Source organism: Lissotriton vulgaris, chromosome 5 (assembly GCF_964263255.1).
Source record: "Lissotriton vulgaris chromosome 5, aLisVul1.2, whole genome shotgun sequence".
Taxonomy (NCBI): Eukaryota; Metazoa; Chordata; class Amphibia; order Caudata; family Salamandridae; genus Lissotriton; species Lissotriton vulgaris.
The window spans coordinates 1,202,018,626-1,202,037,546 of record NC_141693.1 but is presented as its reverse complement, the minus strand read 5'-3'; positions in this window follow the sequence as shown (position 1 = coordinate 1,202,037,546).

Genomic DNA, 18,921 nt, shown 5'->3' with positions numbered 1-18,921 from the left:
CCAGGCCTCACCACGGGGGCACCACGGGATGCGTCTCCAGGACAAACAAACTGTGGGGCAGGCCCCAGAAAGGAAAGCCACCAAAAGGCTAAAGTCCCGGCCGGGCCCCGGGAGTCGCCGGCCAATATCTGGGGCAGACCTTGGTTATGTCCGGACAACAAAGTTTGGGGCAGGGGGGCCCGAAGTCAAGCGCCCCCTCCGACACAGTGCCACCCTGCCGCTCCTCAAGGTCGCCACAAGCGGACCGGGTCTTCGCCGCCAGAAGCGGTCTTTTACGTCGATGGCACCCACCGGCAGGCCCCTCCTCAACAGCAACGGCCGTTGATGCTCGCATCGCGGCCGGAGGCCCCGCCAAGGCAACGCCCCGGTCTCATCACCGCATAGGCCGCGGAGCAGACGGGGACAGTTCTCAGGATGCGCTGCACATCGGAACTCCGGGAGCAAACGGTAGGTGTTCGTTTTCCTTCTCCTAGCAAAGTATGCCTTCGCGGCTCAGGATAGACTTCAGGATAGACGCGTGGGGCGAAAGGGCTCACGGAGCCGAGCGACTATGCGGCCATTTCGAATGCCTGCTTGGCTCCTCTCCTGCAGTTATATTATTAATGATGCATAGAAAATGTCATGAGAGATGTAATACGGAAGGTAATTAGCAGTGCATGGTGAGGGCACGAGTTATAGTTACTTTAGGGCACAACCTATACTTATTTGAGACAACTATAATTGGTGTATTTTAGTGATTTTGTTAATTTTAAATGGTATGTTTTAACTGACATTTTCACCTAACTATAGCATCCCTTTAATCATTGTTTTTTCAGTATATAGTAGGTAGTTATAGCTAGGATGTATTTTCCATAGGAAGAGTGTTTTTAATTTGCCAATAACTATAACTTTTGCGTTGTTTGATGAATCTTCGCTAAATTTTAAAACTAGTTTGATGCTCACTTCAGCTGCTGTCTTGAAAATTATGGGGTGATCCGTCAACGGGGGCTGAGAAAAAGGGGGGTCCTAAATCGCCTTTTCTTCATGTTAATTTCCATGGGAAACTTTCGACACGGCTACAGCCCGAACTGCTGAATGAAATTACACCAAATTTAGCATAAATGTAGCTCTTGGTACAGAAAGTGACCTTTTTGTTGAATGGTGCAAATCCGATCAGTAGTTGCAGAGAAAATCAGAGAAATTCCCAGTTGTATATATAGGGACACGAAGGATCCGCAAACCCTTCAGATCTCATGACTGAGATCTGATTGGCTGCCAATACTTCAAACCAGGAAGTGTTGGCAGCCATCTTGTGATTCAGTTAAACCGAGTCACAAGAAAAAAGGTTAAAAATAAGAAAATGGGGCAGGGTAGAAACACCCTGATCTTCTGAGCCTCTTGGACATCACAAGGCCAGAAAAGCATTTTTAAAAAAAAGGTTTTTGAATGGAGTCGCATTCGATCCGCGATTCCCGCCCACATTTTTTACAGAAACACAAAGTGTGGTCTCCCATACTTCGTTAAATAAAGGCCTGGTGGGCCAGGTCCCGGGGGCAGTTTATATAGTAATGCAGGGGTGCCCAAGCGCACCCCCAAGCCCCAGAGACCGCAGCCTCCAAGGCAAACATAATGAACAAGATGTGGGGGCCCACACAGAGTCCATAGCTCCGGGACTGCCACCTCCCGGGGCTGCTTATTAAAGAAGTGTGGGAGAGGCCCTTTGGCACCACTGCCTGCTTTTACATTTTCATGTGGGGGAGGGCTCACAAACCCCACCACCTCCCTGGGGACCAAAGTGTATTATAAAGAAATGGGAAGGGGGCCAAGTGGCCACCCTCCTGGGCAGGCCAGATCCCTGGGACCGGGGACCACCCCACCTTCCCCTCGGCAGGCCCCAAGTGAAGGAAGAAAGGGGGCCTTGCGGCCCCATCCTGGAGCCGTATATTGGCCTGGGGACCACCATCCCCCAGGACTAGCTCCAGCAATGTCCCGGGGTGTCCACCCCCCAGACATTGAAGCTTGCTATGGAGCTCCCGCCAAGCCATAGCTTAGCAGTGCTCCGCTTTGAGCAAGCGAGAGCATTTTGCTCTCACTTGCTCAAAGAGGAGCACATTTAGTTTTTTACAAACAGGGAGCCGCATGTCAGCAGCGCCCTCTGCGTAAAATGAAATGCTGGCTCCCGCAGGAGGCGTGGAGTCAGATGGGACCACAGGGGCCTTCAAGCTCCCCCCACGGTCCCCAGCATGTAAAATGTGGGTACCCTGGGTGGGACCAGCGCACCCACACTACAGGCCAGGCCCATGGGAAGGGGTTCCCGGCACCAATATCAGCCCGATATTATAAAAAGGGGCAGGCCCAGGATAATGGCCACCTGGCCCCCTTCCCTTTAAATTTAAAAAATTAAAAAAATTTCACTGACCATGTCATGAGTGATGTAATATGTGACGTCATCAACAGTGCATTGCACGCGCAAGTTATAGTGAGTCCAACTAACTATAACGTGGGAATTTCAATGGTTTTATGCGAGTAAAACTTCCTGCTAACTATAACTGGTGTGAAACCTATGTTTTTTTTAGTAAATTTCATAGGTATTTTAAATGCTAATTCCTAACTATAACTGGTGTGAAACCTATGGTTTTTTAAGTGAATATATATATATTGTCGCTCCAAGGTTATCCACCTTTGAGTAACACACGAGCAGCAGCTTGATATATGTGTAGGTGAGGGCGGGGATCCGCTTGCAGATGCCGCTCCGTAATGGATCTGCCCAACGCGTTTCGAAGCTCCATATGCTTCTCTTCAGGGGCTTTAACGGAAGCGGTGTGCACAACCGCTAACCCACTTCTCCATTTTCCATATGACACACCCGCCAATAGGAGGCTCAAATGAGACTGTGTATTATGGGACGTGTGGTGCGGAAAGCACACAATCAAGTCCTCTATGGACCCCGCAAGTGGGCCCATCCTCGATCCCGTGCACGGCTGCTGTTTAACTTCCGTGACCCCCAAGGATGACGGGGTGGTGCATACTCCGCGGCTCGACGGTCGCGTATAAATTGTCGCTCCAAGGCTGTCCACCTTTGAGTAGCACACAAGCATCAGCTTGATGTATGTGTAGGTGAGGACGGGGATCCGCTTGCAGATGCCGCTCCATAATCGATCTGCCCGACGCATTTCAAAGCTCCATATGCTTTTCTTCAGGGGCTTTAACAAAAGCGGTGTGCGCAACCGCTAACCCACTTCTCCATTTTCCATATGACACACCCACCAATGGGAGGTTCAAATGAGACTGTGTATTACGGGTAGTGTGGTGCGGAAAGCACACAATCAAGTCCTGTATGGACCCCGCAAGTGGGCCCGTCCTCGATCCCGTGTACGGCTGCTGTTTCACTTCGGTGACCCCCAAGGATGACGGGGTGGTGCATACTCCGTGGCTGGACGGCCGCGTATAAATTGACGCTCCAAGGTTGTCCACCTTTGAGTAGCACACGAGCATCAGCTTGATGTATGTGTAGGTGAGGACGGGGATCCGCTTGCAGATGCCGCTCCGTAATCAATCTGCCCGACGCGTTTCGAAGCTCCACATGCTTCTCTTCAGGGTCTTTAACAAAGGCGGTATGCGCAACCGCTAGCCCATTTCCCCCTTTTCCATATGACACACCCACCAGTGGGAGGCTCAAATGAGATAGTGTATTATGGGAAGTGTGGTGCGAAAGCACACAATCAAGTCCTGTATGGACCCCGCAAGTGGCCCTTCCTCGATCCCGTGTACGGCTGCTGTTTCATTTCGGTGACCCCCAAGGATGACGGGGTGGTGCATACTTTGCAGCTGGACGGCCGCGTATAAATTGTCGCTCCAAGGTTGTCCACCTCTGAGTAGCACACGAGCAGCAGCTTGATTTATGTGTAGGTGAGGACCGGGATCCGCTAGCAGATGCCGCTCCGTAATGGATCTGCCCGACGCGTTTCGAAGCTCCATATGCTTCTCTTCAGGGGCTTTAACGGAAGCGGTGTGCGCAACCGCTAACCCACTTCTCCATTTTCCATATGACACACCCACCAATGGGAGGCTCAAATGAGACTGTGTATTCTGGGAAGTGTGGTGCGGAAAGCACACAATCAATTCCTGTATGCACCCCGCAAGTGGGCCGGTCCTCGATCCCGTGTACGGCTGCTGTTTCACTTCCGTGACCCCCAAGGATGACGGGGTGGTACATACTCCGCGGCTGGACGGCCGCATATAAATTGCCGCTCCAAGGTTGTCCACCTTTGAGTAGCACATGAGCAGCAGCTTGATTTATGTGTTGTGAGGACGAGGATCCGCTTGCAGATGCTGCTCCGTAATGGATCTGCCCGACGCGTTTCGAAGCTCCATATGCTTCTCTTCAGGGGCTTTAACGGAAGCGGTGTGCGCAACCGCTAGCCCACTTCTCCATTTTCCATATGACACACCCACCAATGGGTGGCTCAAATGAGACTGTGTATTATGGGAAGTGTGGTGCGGAAAACACACAATCAAGACCTGTATGGACCCTGCAAGTGGGCCCGTCCTCAATCCCGTGTACGGCTGCTGTTTCACTTCCGTGACCCCCAAGGATGACGGGGTGGTGCATACTCCGCGGCTGGACGGCAGCGTATAAATTGTCGCTCCAAGGTTGTCCACCTTTGAGTAGCACAGGAGCAGCAGCTTGATTTATGTATAGGTGAGGACGGAGATCCGCTTACAGATGCCGCTCTGTAATGGATCTGTCCGACGCGTTTCGAAGCTCCATATGCTTCTCTTCAGGGGCTTTAACGGAAGCGGTGTGCGCAACCGCTAACCCACTTCTCCATTTTCCAAATCGTGGGGTACGCGCACAGTACGCGTACCGTACGCGCACAGTACGCGTACCGTATGCGTACGGTGCGCGTACCCCGCAATTTTCTCTCGAATTTTTTATTTTTTTTTTGCCCTTGGGGTCCTTTTTGGGACCCCCTGAGAAGGGCTAGAGGGTTGGGGGGTCTCTACCCTGCCCCCTTTTCATGTTTTCCACTCTTGTTTAGGGCTCTCTTGTGCCTCAGTTCACCTGAAAAACTAGATGGTGGCCAACACTTCCTGGTTTGGACAGTTTGGAATGTTGACAGTCGACTGCCAGCCAATCATAAACTCGCTCGCGCACGTAAGGGTACACGCACGGTGCGCGTACGGTGAGCGCATATAGATATATAATTTGCTCAAATTCAATTTTCTCAACAACTACTGTAGGGATTTTCACCACATATAGAAAATGTACTACTGCATACCTGTCCCTACCATTTTGCCAAATTTGGTGTAATTCCGTTCAGCCGTTCGGGCTGTAGCCGTGTCTAAAGGTCCCATAGAAAATGCCATTTGAAAAATTTCAAATTCAATTTTCTCAAGAACTACTGGAGAGATTTTCACCAAACATAGCAAAGGCACATCTGCATACAAGGCCCTACCATTTTGCCAAGTTTGGTGTAATTCTATTCAGCCGTTCGGGCTGTAGCCGTGTCTAAAGGTCCCTATGGAAATTAAGATGGGGAAAACACGTTTTGGTACCCCCCTTTTTTTTCGGCTCCGCTTGACGAATCCCCCGGAAACTTTCAGGGAAGGAGCGGAGCGGAGTGAAGCAATGTTATGGAAAATTACACGCAGATTCCTCAATCGGCGCCAAAGTTATTCTCAATAGAATGTTGGGGATTTCCTATGGTAACAAGGTCCTAACTATATATACCTACTGGTAATATAAATATATATAGTGCCCTCCAGGAATATTCTGCTGGAGAATGTTTCGCATTACGTGGATCACTTTTTAGCAGACTATGTGAGGGACCTGACATCACATATCAAAGACACCAAGGATTATTTGCAGAAAATTGAGAATATAAATTGGGAAAGGCACTTTTGGTTGGTTTGTCTAGACATCGACAGACTTTATACCAATATTAGGCATATCAACAGACTCAGGGCATGTGCGTACTTTCTGAAGTCTAGAAGCGTATATCTTGGAGCCCATTCGCAGATGCTGTTACAAATGATTGAACTATGTCTTGTGGAAAATGTATTTATATTTAACGGGTGCTGTACAAACAAATCCAGGTTACCTCTATGGGCACCTGCTTTGCTCCCAGCTACGCCAATCATTTGGTAGGCTGGTGGGAGGAGCAAGTGCTCAGGAGTGATACCCTGGAGCACTGGACCACCAGGGTCAATATTTTGCTAAAGTACATTGACCACGTCTTCTTTGTCTGGGAGGGCAATGAGGGAGACCTTCTGGACTTTGTCCAAGCGCTCAACCAGAACACTCTAAACATTAAATTCACTATGCAATACAGTCAGAAGAGTGTTGACTTCCTGGATATTAAGGTCACAGTAAGTGATAATAAACTAGAGACAGAGGTGTTCAGGAAGAAAACTGCTAGCAACTCACTGCTTCATGCTTCCAGTTGCCACCCACCTAGTTTTAGGTGGGCTTTTCCCTTTAGTGAATTTCTTCGTGCTAAAAGGAATTGGAGCACAGAGTAGACTTTTAAAACTAACAAAACAGAAATGTACAAAAGATTCAAAGCTAGGGGGTATCACGCCAATATGCTGAAGAAAGGGGAAGAGAAAGTTGACACTATCATTAGGAAAGATGCACTCTACAAAGCATCTAAAACCTGCCCCAACAAATCTGACTCTACCATCAGACTCATCACCACCTACAACTCCCAATCTCCACAGTTCAGCCAAATAGTCAGGAAAAGATGGGACATACTGTTACAAGATAAAATCTTGAAAACCAAGCTAGGCCCACATCCAGCGATCGCTTACAGAAAAAGGAATTCTATAAAATAATCAAATCGTAAGAAGTCATTTGGAGACTAAGAAACAAACTTGGCTGACAATGAGGGGAGGTTTTCTACAAATGTGGGAAATATAAAGTGTGTAGTCACAATGGAAACATGAGGGAGGTGGTACTACAAAGAACAAACAGAAAGTGGTGCATTCACAAAAGCAATCAGTGCAACACAGAGTATGTGGTTTATGTTATCACTTGTCACCCTGACATGTGGCACATAGGCTCCACCACCTTACCTGTTAAAAAGCGAATACTAGAACATTGGCGAGCCATCACTAATACAGCACAGCTAGACACTTCAACAAACACCATGATAGTGATTGGACGCAAGCCAAATACTTTGCGCTTGATTCGATCCCAAAGAATCCCAGAGGGGGGAACAGAACCTTGGCCCTGCGCAGACCAGAATCCAGATTCATTTTACAAGCCCGTAGTGTCGTCCCTATAGGTATGAATATTGATGAATAAATGCATATACTTCTCTGATTACATTAATCTATGTGCCTCCTGCTACCTTATAGAAACTCCGGTTCCATACTGTTTTTCTAAAGTGTCTTTTAAAGTATTTTTTTAGTTGAACAATTTTGGTTGTCTTTGTGACTTACTCTTTTCTGATCCCTTACTCTTATTCAGCACTGACATTCCCCCAATAATGATAAACTGTTTCAGAAGTGTTTAAAATTGACCAGGGGTATCCACTCTCATGCTTGTAGCAACGGAAGTTCTTTTTGTATACTGTATAACTGCTCCATATTAACTTTTGTTATTTCTGTTTCCCTCCTCTTGGATTGACAATGTTGGAAGAAATGAATGTGTCACCAGCCACTGATAGAAGCTATGGGCACGGAGCTGGGTGTTTGTTTTTACAATCGCACTCTCCTTTACTTATATTTTGAATGATTCAAATTCATGTTTCTTCATTAATTTTCACAACTGTCTGAGAAGGTAACTAATTTTGAGCACTTACAAAGATTATGAGCTATACAATTTGTCTAAACATTATGGGTACTATACCCTTGAACGCACCTATTGATTGAACTCAAATTTGATTGATTGATTCTTGGAATTCCCTGCACTGTACATATTCAAGCACTAATAGTGATTTATTGATGACTCCTGCCCAAATGAATGTGTCTAGCTGTGTTCCAAGGGTAGCAAGCATATATATTTACCTAATTCTTTGGACATGAAGGGTACTGAACCCATTACTCTGCAAATGTTAGGAGCATTTTCTGCCATATTGAACATATCAAGTCGCATCTTTCTTCACAAAAGTAACCTCTGATAAGAGTAAGATACTTTTCTTATGTATGCATATTGAGCATTTCATTTTCAATTTATAAACTAATTTGCAACCTTCGTGCACCTTCGTGGTCTCTGGATGATGGTGTAATCCTGACATGACATGGTCAGTGACCATGTCATGAGTGATGTAATATGTGACGTCATCAGCAGTGCAAGTTATAGTGAGTCCAACTAACTATAACGTGGAATTTCAATGGTTTTATGTCAGTAAAATTTCCAGCTAACTATAACTGGTGTGAAACCTATGGTTTTTTTAGTGAATATATATATATATATATATATATATATATATATATATATATATATATATATATATATATATATATTTATATATATATATATATATATGTGAATATACCAATTGCCCAGAAGCTCAGAGGAGCACACTAGGTTCGCCTCCCCTCCATATAAATATATATATATATATATATATATATATATATTACAACACTTTCTCCCCCTTCAAGGAAACGATGAGCCGCACACGCAACACAGTGCTTTCAAAGCATTTATTCGAGCAATTCTGGGCAATCCTGACGTGTTTCATTCCATCTTGGAACTTCTTCTGAGGTGAGCCCTGGCAAAAAAGAAACTGATTGTGAGTCCCCACAAGTGCAGATCTTTAACCATTCTCGGCCCTCTAGTGGGCATCAACATGATAATATTTAACAGCGCATGATGGTATGTGTGGTTTTCACAATTCAGTCCAAACATTCCGAACCCTCAAGTGGGCTGTCTTTTTCAATTTTAATGTCTCGATGGAGATAGTCTCCAATTCCGTGTTGCTCCGCACTGCGGACCCACTTTCAAGACCCCTTCCTTGAAGGGGGAGAAAGTGTTGTAATGTGTAGCGACTTGGTCCTGCCGCAGAGCTACACACCACCAGTAAGTGCGCCGCCATTACCCAGCCCATGGACCACCTTTGTGACTCGTTTATATATATATATATATATATATATATATATATATATATATATATATATCTGTTTAGACATATCACCCTATTTTAGACTCACCACTTTTTTGTATGTTGCACTGTATTTTCACCACTCTTTACTGACCATCAAAATCAGACTAACAATTGGAAGTACACTGTGGACCGCATCCAGTACTTACGATGACTGTGTGGCATATGGTCTAGATGATCTAAGGACCCGCCAGGTCACAGTGTGGACGACCAAGTGATAGGACTGATCATTTGGTTTGTTTGATGGTTATCCACAAAATACACACGTACTGGATCTGGTTTGATCAGTTTTCCTATTCATCACTAGTTTTCTTCCCTATCTCTTTATACATTGTTACATGGTGACTGTAGCACCAACTTTGCCCTGTTCCCATCATGCACTGGGACAGGAACAGACTAATTTGCATACAGCCAGGTTCCGAAACTAGGATGGTGCAGTGAGCTAAAAAACGGTGTTGGATCTAGCCCTGATCTCTTGACTGGGTGAGAGCTTTCTGCTTAATTCAGAGACTCTGTCCCTCACCACCCCTTGTTGTAAATATGTAGCACCAACTTGGCATAGAGCTGGACCTGCCCGTTTTGCCAGCAATTTGCTTGGCTTATAGACCTCCTAGGATCTTGTGTGTTATTCACTTATTCCATGAATTGCTGCCGGCCAGTAGTATATTGTTTTGTAGGATTTTGTTTTGATATCGTTTCTTATCTGTGACAGGCCTGTGAAACGCTCTGATTCACAGTGCACTGCACTTAAGAGTGTGCGTTCAGTAGTGTGTGAACTTGAGTTTCCCTACTTTCTTTTTCCTTGCAATATTATATAGCGCAAACTCGACAACATGGCATGAGCACAATTTACATTACAGAAGAACACATTCATTTGTGGTAGGCACGGGAGACAAAGCGATTTGCCTGGAATCACAGGATGTTGAGCTGATGCCGAGATTCGAATGTAGCTTCCCAGCTCTAAAATTCGCAATTCTAGAACTTGTGGCGGGAGGTGTGTCTAAAAGTGTATGTCGGTGCTGGCCATCAATGAGAGAGACCTGTGCATTTTTCAAATGGATGGTGAAAAAATATGAGTATGTTGCTGGAGATATGGGCCGCCGTGCCACCAATGTACTTACCGGGGGAGGGTAAACACCCATTATTCCGCAACTTTCTTTCCGCATACCATCACTCCGCATACTTTCATTACGAATGTACCATGACTCCGCAATGCCATTATAACGCATGGCATTACATTTTATATGCTTTTACCACGCATACATTTACAACGAAATTCGTTGTAAATTTATGAAAGGTAAAAGCATGTTTTTTTAAAATGTTTGGATAAGGTTAGTATGTGTATAGGGGTATATGTTTTGGGGTACTGAGGTATATGTTTTGGGGTGTTTGGGTATTTTAAGGGTTCAGATATAGTTTTGGGTTATGGTGTACAGGGGTAGTTTTAGGGTTTAGGGATCGGTATGGGTTTTGGGGTACAGGGGTATTTTCTAGGGTTCAGGGCTAGGTTTGGATTTTGGCGTATAGGGGTATTTTTAGGGTTCAGGGGTATGTTTGGGTTTTGGGGTACAGGGGTATCTATAGGATTCAGGGCTAGGTTTGGGTTTTGGGGTACAGGGGTACAGGGATATTTTAGGGTTCAGGGGTAGGTTTGGGTTTTGGGGTACAGGGTTATTTTTAGGGTTCAGGGCTAGGTTTGGGTTTTGGGGTACAGGGGTATTTTAGGGATCAGGGGTAGGTTTGGGTTTTGAGGTACAGGGGTATTTATAGGATTCAGGGCTAGGTTTGGGTTTTGGGGTACAGGGTATTTTTAAGGGTTTAGGGATCGGTTTGGGTTTTGGGGTACAGAGTATATTTATAGGGTTAAGATGGGTTAGTGTTTAAGGGTGTTGGGGTATTTTAAGGAGTAAGGGTCGGTTATGATTATGGGGTGCAGGGGTATTTAAAGGGAGCAGGGTGGGATTAGCACACAATATGAGACATACTTTCATCCTTTCTCCGTAAGAGAAGAAACTGTTCAACGGATCAAGAAATGGAAAAGAAATTTAAGGATACAAAGGATCGGTTCTCAGAACGTGGATACAAACAAATTGACATTATTCAAGGGGAACAAAAGCAAGATTGAAAACAAGAATAGAAACATTGAGTAATGATATTCAGGATGACAGCACAAAAAACAATGAAAAACCAATGAAAAACAAGCAGGCAAAAGAAGAACAACCACGCATGATTATAACCTACACAAAAGAAAGTTATAAAATTCAAAAAATATTATCTAAGTACTGGCATGTACTCAAGAGAGACCCAGATATAGGAAGTGAAATTGGAATAGGACCACTAATTTCCTATCGAAGAGCGCCAAACCTCTCTGACCATTTGGTACGAAGTCACTTCTCCACAACAAAGAAATCTGCAGATTGGCTTCAAAAACGAAGTCATGGATTCACTAAATGCATGACATGCAAAGCATGTAAGATTGGACAAAATACAACTGTTTTGAAAGATCCCTCAGGCAAGGACTTTGTGATTAAGACAAAAATAACATGTGAAACAACATTTGTAGTCTATATGTTGAAGTTTTATTGCGGCAAAGAATATATAGGCAGTACAAAATGTCAGTTAAAAAAAGAGCATACTAGAACATATCCGGGCGATTCAAAATCTAGACAGTGCATACGCCATGGCCAAACATATAAAAACTCATGCTGGAAAAACTTGGCAAGACATTAAGTACTTAAGCCTTGCAACAATCCCCAAACAAGAACGATGGGGGACAGACTACTCAAACTGAGAAGACTGGAATCTAAATTGATAATCAAGTTTAAAACAAAATTTCCTTTGGGATTGAATGCAGATGAAGAAATGCATGTCCATTTGTAGAAAAGACAATGTAAATCTTATAAAATTGCTTGAAAGCAAGCAATCAACAAAGTTCTCTTGAAAGACTGGTTTACAGCTAAACCCGATCTAAATCCTAGGCACTACACCAGATTTAGAGTTAAATGTAGTTTAAATGCAATTTGCCTGATCCATTTGCAATGTATTGTGATAAGTTATGGCAATGCTTCTGATATAACTGAACAATAGCGCGGGGTTCCCCATTCCAAGATGGCGGTACCGTTTGTGTAAAGGACATGGCGCTGTAAAAATGTTGGTCACCTCTTCTATGTTTGTTGTTATGCATAACTAACCACACCGAGCAGGGTGGTTCACGTGTGAGCAAGACACATTGGTGTCGAAACGCGTAGCGTGTTAACCTGTGAATAAACCTTGGATGCTAAATATGGATTCCTGAGTGCGCATATGCTTTGTTGCCGTGAGGCGATCCTTGGATTATATGATATCGGCTCTCTGTGGTCCGCCGATTTCTTTGCGCCACCTGGCCCGGGAGAAGAATCCCAGCAGGACCCAGTGCTTCTTCTTTGGATTGAAACTGAGGGATTCAGTGCCGGCCCCACGATTACAGTCTGGCAAGGAGTGAACGTGACTTTGCTTGAAAACCGGATAGAAGACAACCGACCCGACCGGCAAGGTAAGCCCTCGATCTCCCACCGGTGGGGGTTAAGGGAAGAGCAGTTGCACGCCGCAACTGTCTGTTCTCTGAAGCCTTAACTGCACGGGATCGAGGCACGGGCTGGGACACGGGCGGTTGTAGCCTCGCAGACTATGTACATTTCAGTTTAAAACCGCAATACACTACGTGGTTTTTCGAGTCTGCCAGCAATATTATTAAATACCTATCCGGTACTCATAAGCGGCCCCAGGAACCACTTATAGAAGTGGGGGAATCCTTAGCATGACAACACCTGAAACGGTTGTATATACCGTTTGAAATTTTCAGGACATACCTACGAGTGCATTAGATCTGTGCACACATTCAACATTACTGCTACAGAACCGCTCTCTGGCCATGAATGAAGAAGGGGAGAGGAGACGTGAGGCAGCCACTCTATTTGCTCGTGCCCCGGGTAAAGGACATACTACCCCCATTCAAACGGAAAAAGTGGACACTAACTCTCTAAACACTAACCTGAGGAGATATGAAAAATTGATGAAACAAGAGAGCTCTCGGTGGTGGGAGGCCACATCTCTACAAGATTATGTAGACAAAGCAATGGTTCCTCGTGGATTACGCATCTACATAACACCGTCACATGAATCACCCAATCCGCAAATGCTGGAAGACTGGGCTAACAATTCCGCAACGAGCAGCAAGAATATGCTCACTATTCTCATCAAATACGCGTGGGAAGAACGCGAGGGCATCCTAAAGGAACTAAAGGACTTGGATGACGAGTTTGCAAAAAGCCCAGAGCAGGAAGCTATAAGCAAATTCAAAGAGGAATTAAAGAGTCGTTTAAAAAAGCACGAAGATGATATAAAGTACCGCAAGCAAAGAAAACTCCATAGAGACTGCGGCGACTATGAGAGTGGACGCATCCTAACTTATAGTCCTAAGTATGATTACCTATATAATCAGGAGGGCGCACAGGCTAAACCAGCAGCAAATAGCGCCCAAAGGGATGAACCACAAACATCAGGTGCCACAGAAGACTCTGATTCTGATATGTCCAGAAGAACAGCAAGCACTTCATCTGAATTTGAAGTTACAGCGAAACCGGCAAATTTTTTTCACGAGTTTCGGGTGCTGAGGACAAGACGGAAAAAAGCAGAGGACGAAACCCCAACTTTCAAGATGAACCCGACCCGGGGAAGACCAAAGGGACGAGGAAGAGGCAGGGGAGGTCAACAAAAAGACGACTCAAGCTCCAGCAAAGGAGAAGGAAATACCAAAAAACCTGTGGGAAACAAACGAGGTGGTTTCAAGAACAGAAAATAATCATGGATGAAAACACGGTAAACAAAACAATCATTAACCTATCTTCACGTAGCCTCACTCTTAACGAGAAACGTACTCTTTGCTTAGGCTTAAGCTTCTGTCCAACTGAGACTTTCGACTATGCCAACACTAGAGTCGATATTTTCAAATTCGTCAGAAAGGTGAAATTAAAGAAATGGCATTTCTTTAAACAAAATAGAAATCCAGACATTTCGGACGATGTTGAGAATATCTTTGAACTCATGAAAGAAAGCGATGTGACCATAGTAGATAACGATGTGATCCCCACAAGTATGGAAATTGAGGATGTGGGTAACCAAGAAAATAGTAGAACAGACAGGGCAGCAAATACCCACTTCAAACCCAAGTCGGTGTTTTTCCCAATAATGCCCCATGACGCGATAGATACATTTCATGAGGTGGTCACGAAAGAACTCATCAAACTGAAACACAAGAATAACGTTTGGAGTTCGAGAGATATGAATCTTACTAGTACACAAAGAAAATTCCTCTTTGAATTGGTGGAGGATAAAAACATTGTACTAAGACCATCTGACAAGGGCGGGAACATTGTTCTTTGGGGGAAAGATATGTATGTGAAAGAGGCCCTGAGACAACTGGACACCAGTAATTTCTATGTAAAATGTACCATGTCTAATTACAGTGATAGTGTATTAGAAACGTGGGAAAAATTGAACGAGTGGCGTTTGGAGGGTCTGTTGTCCTGGCAAGAATATTGCTTTCTAAAAAAAGACTATCCTAAATTGCCCATTTTTTACCTGTTGCCCAAAGTCCACAAAAATGACAAAAACCCTCCGGGAAGACCTATCATTTCATCCATAGGTAGTGTCAACGAAAATCTATCCCAATATGTTGATCATTTCTTAAGGGAATTCGTAGGCACATTACCTACATACATTAAGGATACGACTGACTTCCTGAATAAAATTGATACAGTGCAATGGGTGGAGGGCTCTCTGCTCATCACTATGGATGTCAGTGCCCTGTACACTATCATCGATCATGTACAAGGTATGGAAGCCTGCTTCCACTTTCTAAAAAATCGAGATAGAAGCTTCCTGGACCATACTTGCATGCTGATCGAAATGATGAAGATATGCCTTAGGAACAACATCTTCATGTTTGACCGCGTCATGTACAAACAAGTACGTGGCGCGGCCATGGGTTCAGCATTTGCGCCGAGCTTCGCGAATCTGTTCCTAGGGAAGTGGGAGGAAGAGATCAGGAATGATACTAGCCTTGTTAGCGAACTGGCACAGATAACCACGTGGGTTCGCTACATAGACGACCTCTTTCTCATCTGGCAGGGGACTAAGGAAGAGGCTATCCGCTTCATTGAAAAACTCAACAACAACCCATATAACATTCATCTGACATATAACATCAGCTCAGAAAGTGTAGAATTTCTAGACACAGAAATCAGGGTAGCAGAGGGTAAACTCACTTCCACACTCCATAGAAAGGATACGGCCGGCAACAGTTTGCTCCACGCTCTCAGTGCGCATCCATATCCTTTGAAGTGGAGTATTCCATATGGAGAGCCCCTGAGAGCGAGAAGAAACTGCAGCACCAATGAAGGATACAAAAAGGAGGAAGAGGTAATACTTAAAAGATTCAGAGAGAGAGGATACCCGGAGGGTGTTCTGTCCAAAGCTGTCTCTAAAGTCAAAGGAGTAGACAGGGCTGACACTCTGAAACCAAAAGACAAAGATAAAGACTCCATTAACGAAACTAGGGTCATCACCACCTACAATTGTAAGTCCAATAAGGTCAGAAAAATTCTAGCCGATAATTGGAATATCTTGAAATCAGACAATACAGTGGGTCCCCTCTTGAATGATAGACCTCTTATCACCTATAGAAGGGGTAGAAACCTCCGTGATATCCTGGTAAAAGGCGACATCACAGCTAAAAAACAACATATACAGGGCCTTAAGGGTTTTTACCCTTGTGGCCACTGTAAAGCCTGCAAATCTAGCGTAATGGTGAAAAATATTGAGATTCCAGGCAAAAAGGAAGCCAGACCTATTAAACAGTTTCTAACTTGTAACACCAATTTTGTGGTGTATGTCCTAGAATGCCCATGTAAACTCCGATATGTAGGAAGTACGACGTGCATGGCCAAGAAAAGGGTACAGGAACATCTTAGAGCAATAACACACGCTGATGTTAGATACCCTATTGCGCGCCATTTCCAAGAGTTCCACCAATCCAACAACTCCTTTCTCAGGTATTATGCCATTGAACAGGTCAATATGGGCAGAAGGGGTGGAAACAGGGAACTGGCTCTCAGGAAGGATGAGTCGAAATGGATCATGGAGCTCGAAACGAAATTTCCTGGGGGGCACAACCTCGATGAGGAGCTGGCCACACACCTCCATGAGGGATGAAAATTCCATCTACCCTCTAATTAAATCTAATTTAATCCTACCCCAGCCACAAATACATGAGATGCCAGTTGTATAGAAATAGGTTCTAATAATCAAAGCGGAATGTTTAGATTGATTTATGTGTGACATAACTGAAAATATGTTATAACTCTTGATAATCTTGATTTTATTTAGAGATTTTAACAGCTGTTTTTTGTGTGTTTCCTTTAGGAAAATGAGAATGAGAAGTCATTTCCACCACAGTCACCTCACGGTCCACCTGACCTTTTCCTTTTAACTGGATGAAAGACACCTTCACTTGTATGAAAGTCGGACTTTAATTCACCTAGATGTGCACTCTGTCCCTGCTGGTATGGCCTCGTTTTTGCATTATGATAGAAGGTTATGAGGAGTGAACTAGACGATCTGTATGATGTGAATACAGAGTCCTTAGGCACTAGACCGAATGGATTGCTTGCTTTCAACAAAGTTCTCTTGAAAGACTGGTTTACAGCTAAACCCGATCTAAATCCTAGGCACTACACCAGATTTAGAGTTAAATGTAGTTTAAATGCAATTTGCCTGATCCATTTGCAATGTATTGTGATAAGTTATGGCAATGCTTCTGATATAACTGAACAATAGCGCGGGGTTCCCCATTCCAAGATGGCGGTACCGTTTGTGTAAAGGACATGGCGCTGTAAAAATGTTGGTCACCTCTTCTATGTTTGTTGTTATGCATAACTAACCACACCGAGCAGGGTGGTTCACGTGTGAGCAAGACACATTGGTGTCGAAACGCGTAGCGTGTTAACCTGTGAATAAACCTTGGATGCTAAATATGGATTCCTGAGTGCGCATATGCTTTGTTGCCGTGAGGCGATCCTTGGATTATATGATATCGGCTCTCTTTGGTCCGCCGATTTCTTTGCGCCACCTGGCCCGGGAGAAGAATCCCAGCAGGACCCAGTGCTTCTTCTTTGGATATATATATATATATATATATATATATATATATATATATATATATATATATATATATATATATATATATATATATATATATATATATATATATATATATATATATATATATATATATATATATATCATAACATGTATATATACACACACACATATTTTATAAAAAATTAAATACTCTATGTCGTACTCTCTGATCTGTGTAATTTCCCTATCTTCCGATTTTTAGAATTTTAGTGACATGTTTTTAACCAGGCTAAACCAATATTGCCTCTTTGTTGTAGTAGTAAAAATGGTTAACAATGACGGCCATTGGACATGAATAGAAAAAACGGGTTAAACAGTCTAGTCTATTTTTTAAGAAACTAAGAAGGGACTTATGCACTAGTACACTTTAAATGGACAGTTTAGACCTCAGGACTCTATGGTCCAGTTGAAAGCATCCGCCGAAACGCGTTGACCGTCCTCTTATGTTGCACTAATGGTGTTGTAAATTAAATAAAAATACCTCAACTCTGAAGAAACGTCTGGATTCCGTCTGTGCTGTGGAGAATCTGGGCTGCCGACAGGAGCCTGGCTGAGTTCTTTTCTTGACAACACACACATATATATATATGTATGTATATATATATATATATATATATATATATATATATATATATATATATATATAAATTAACAAATGCCCTTTGCATTTAAGAAAGCACTCGACTTCGCTCCAAGCCTCCGGCATGAGTTGCAGCTCGCCACTTCCAAACTGTCTTTTAATATCGCCGACGCGTTTCAAGGCACAAGGCCCCTTCTTCATGGGCAGCTTTACAAATCACACTGAGGCACACAACAATTGTTTGTCGGTTTTTATCACCCACATGTCCCTGCAGCAATTACCTCCAGTCACATTCATTAACAGCTATTTTAATGCAGCACATTGCTTCAGAAGTAATTCATTCAGCAGCGCGCCGCAACAATTTCATTCCTACTAAGGATTAAAATAGCTGTTAATGAACAAATACGCACTGAATTTACTACAAGGAAATGACATTTACACACGACAACGGGACTACATGCCCCAACAAACACTGCAGCATCACGTGACTGGAGGTAGTTGCTGCAGGGACATGTGGGTGATAAAAACCGACAAACAATTGTTGTGTGCCTCAGTGTGATTTGTAAAGCTGCCCATGAAGAAGGGGCATGGTGCCTTGAAACGCGTCGGCGATATTAAAAGACAATTTGGAAGTGGCGAGCTGTAACTCATGCCGGAGGCTTGGAGCGAAGTCGAGTGCTTTCCTAAATGCAAAGGGCATTTGTTAATTCATTTACAACACGGCTGGTCCTTGCCGTGGAGGAGGCACCATCCCGAAGCAGGGGAGGCTGGGAGAGGAACTGGTCTTCTCCATGCAGCACATCGCTTCAGAAGTAATTCATTCAGCAGCGCGCCGCAACAATTCCATTCCTACTAAGGATTACAATAGCTGTTAATGAACAAATATGCACTGAACTTACTACAAGGAAACAACATTTACACACGACAACGGGACTACATGCCCCAACAAACACTGCAGCATCACGTGACTGGAGGTAGTTGCTGCAGGGACATGTGGGTGATAAAAACCGA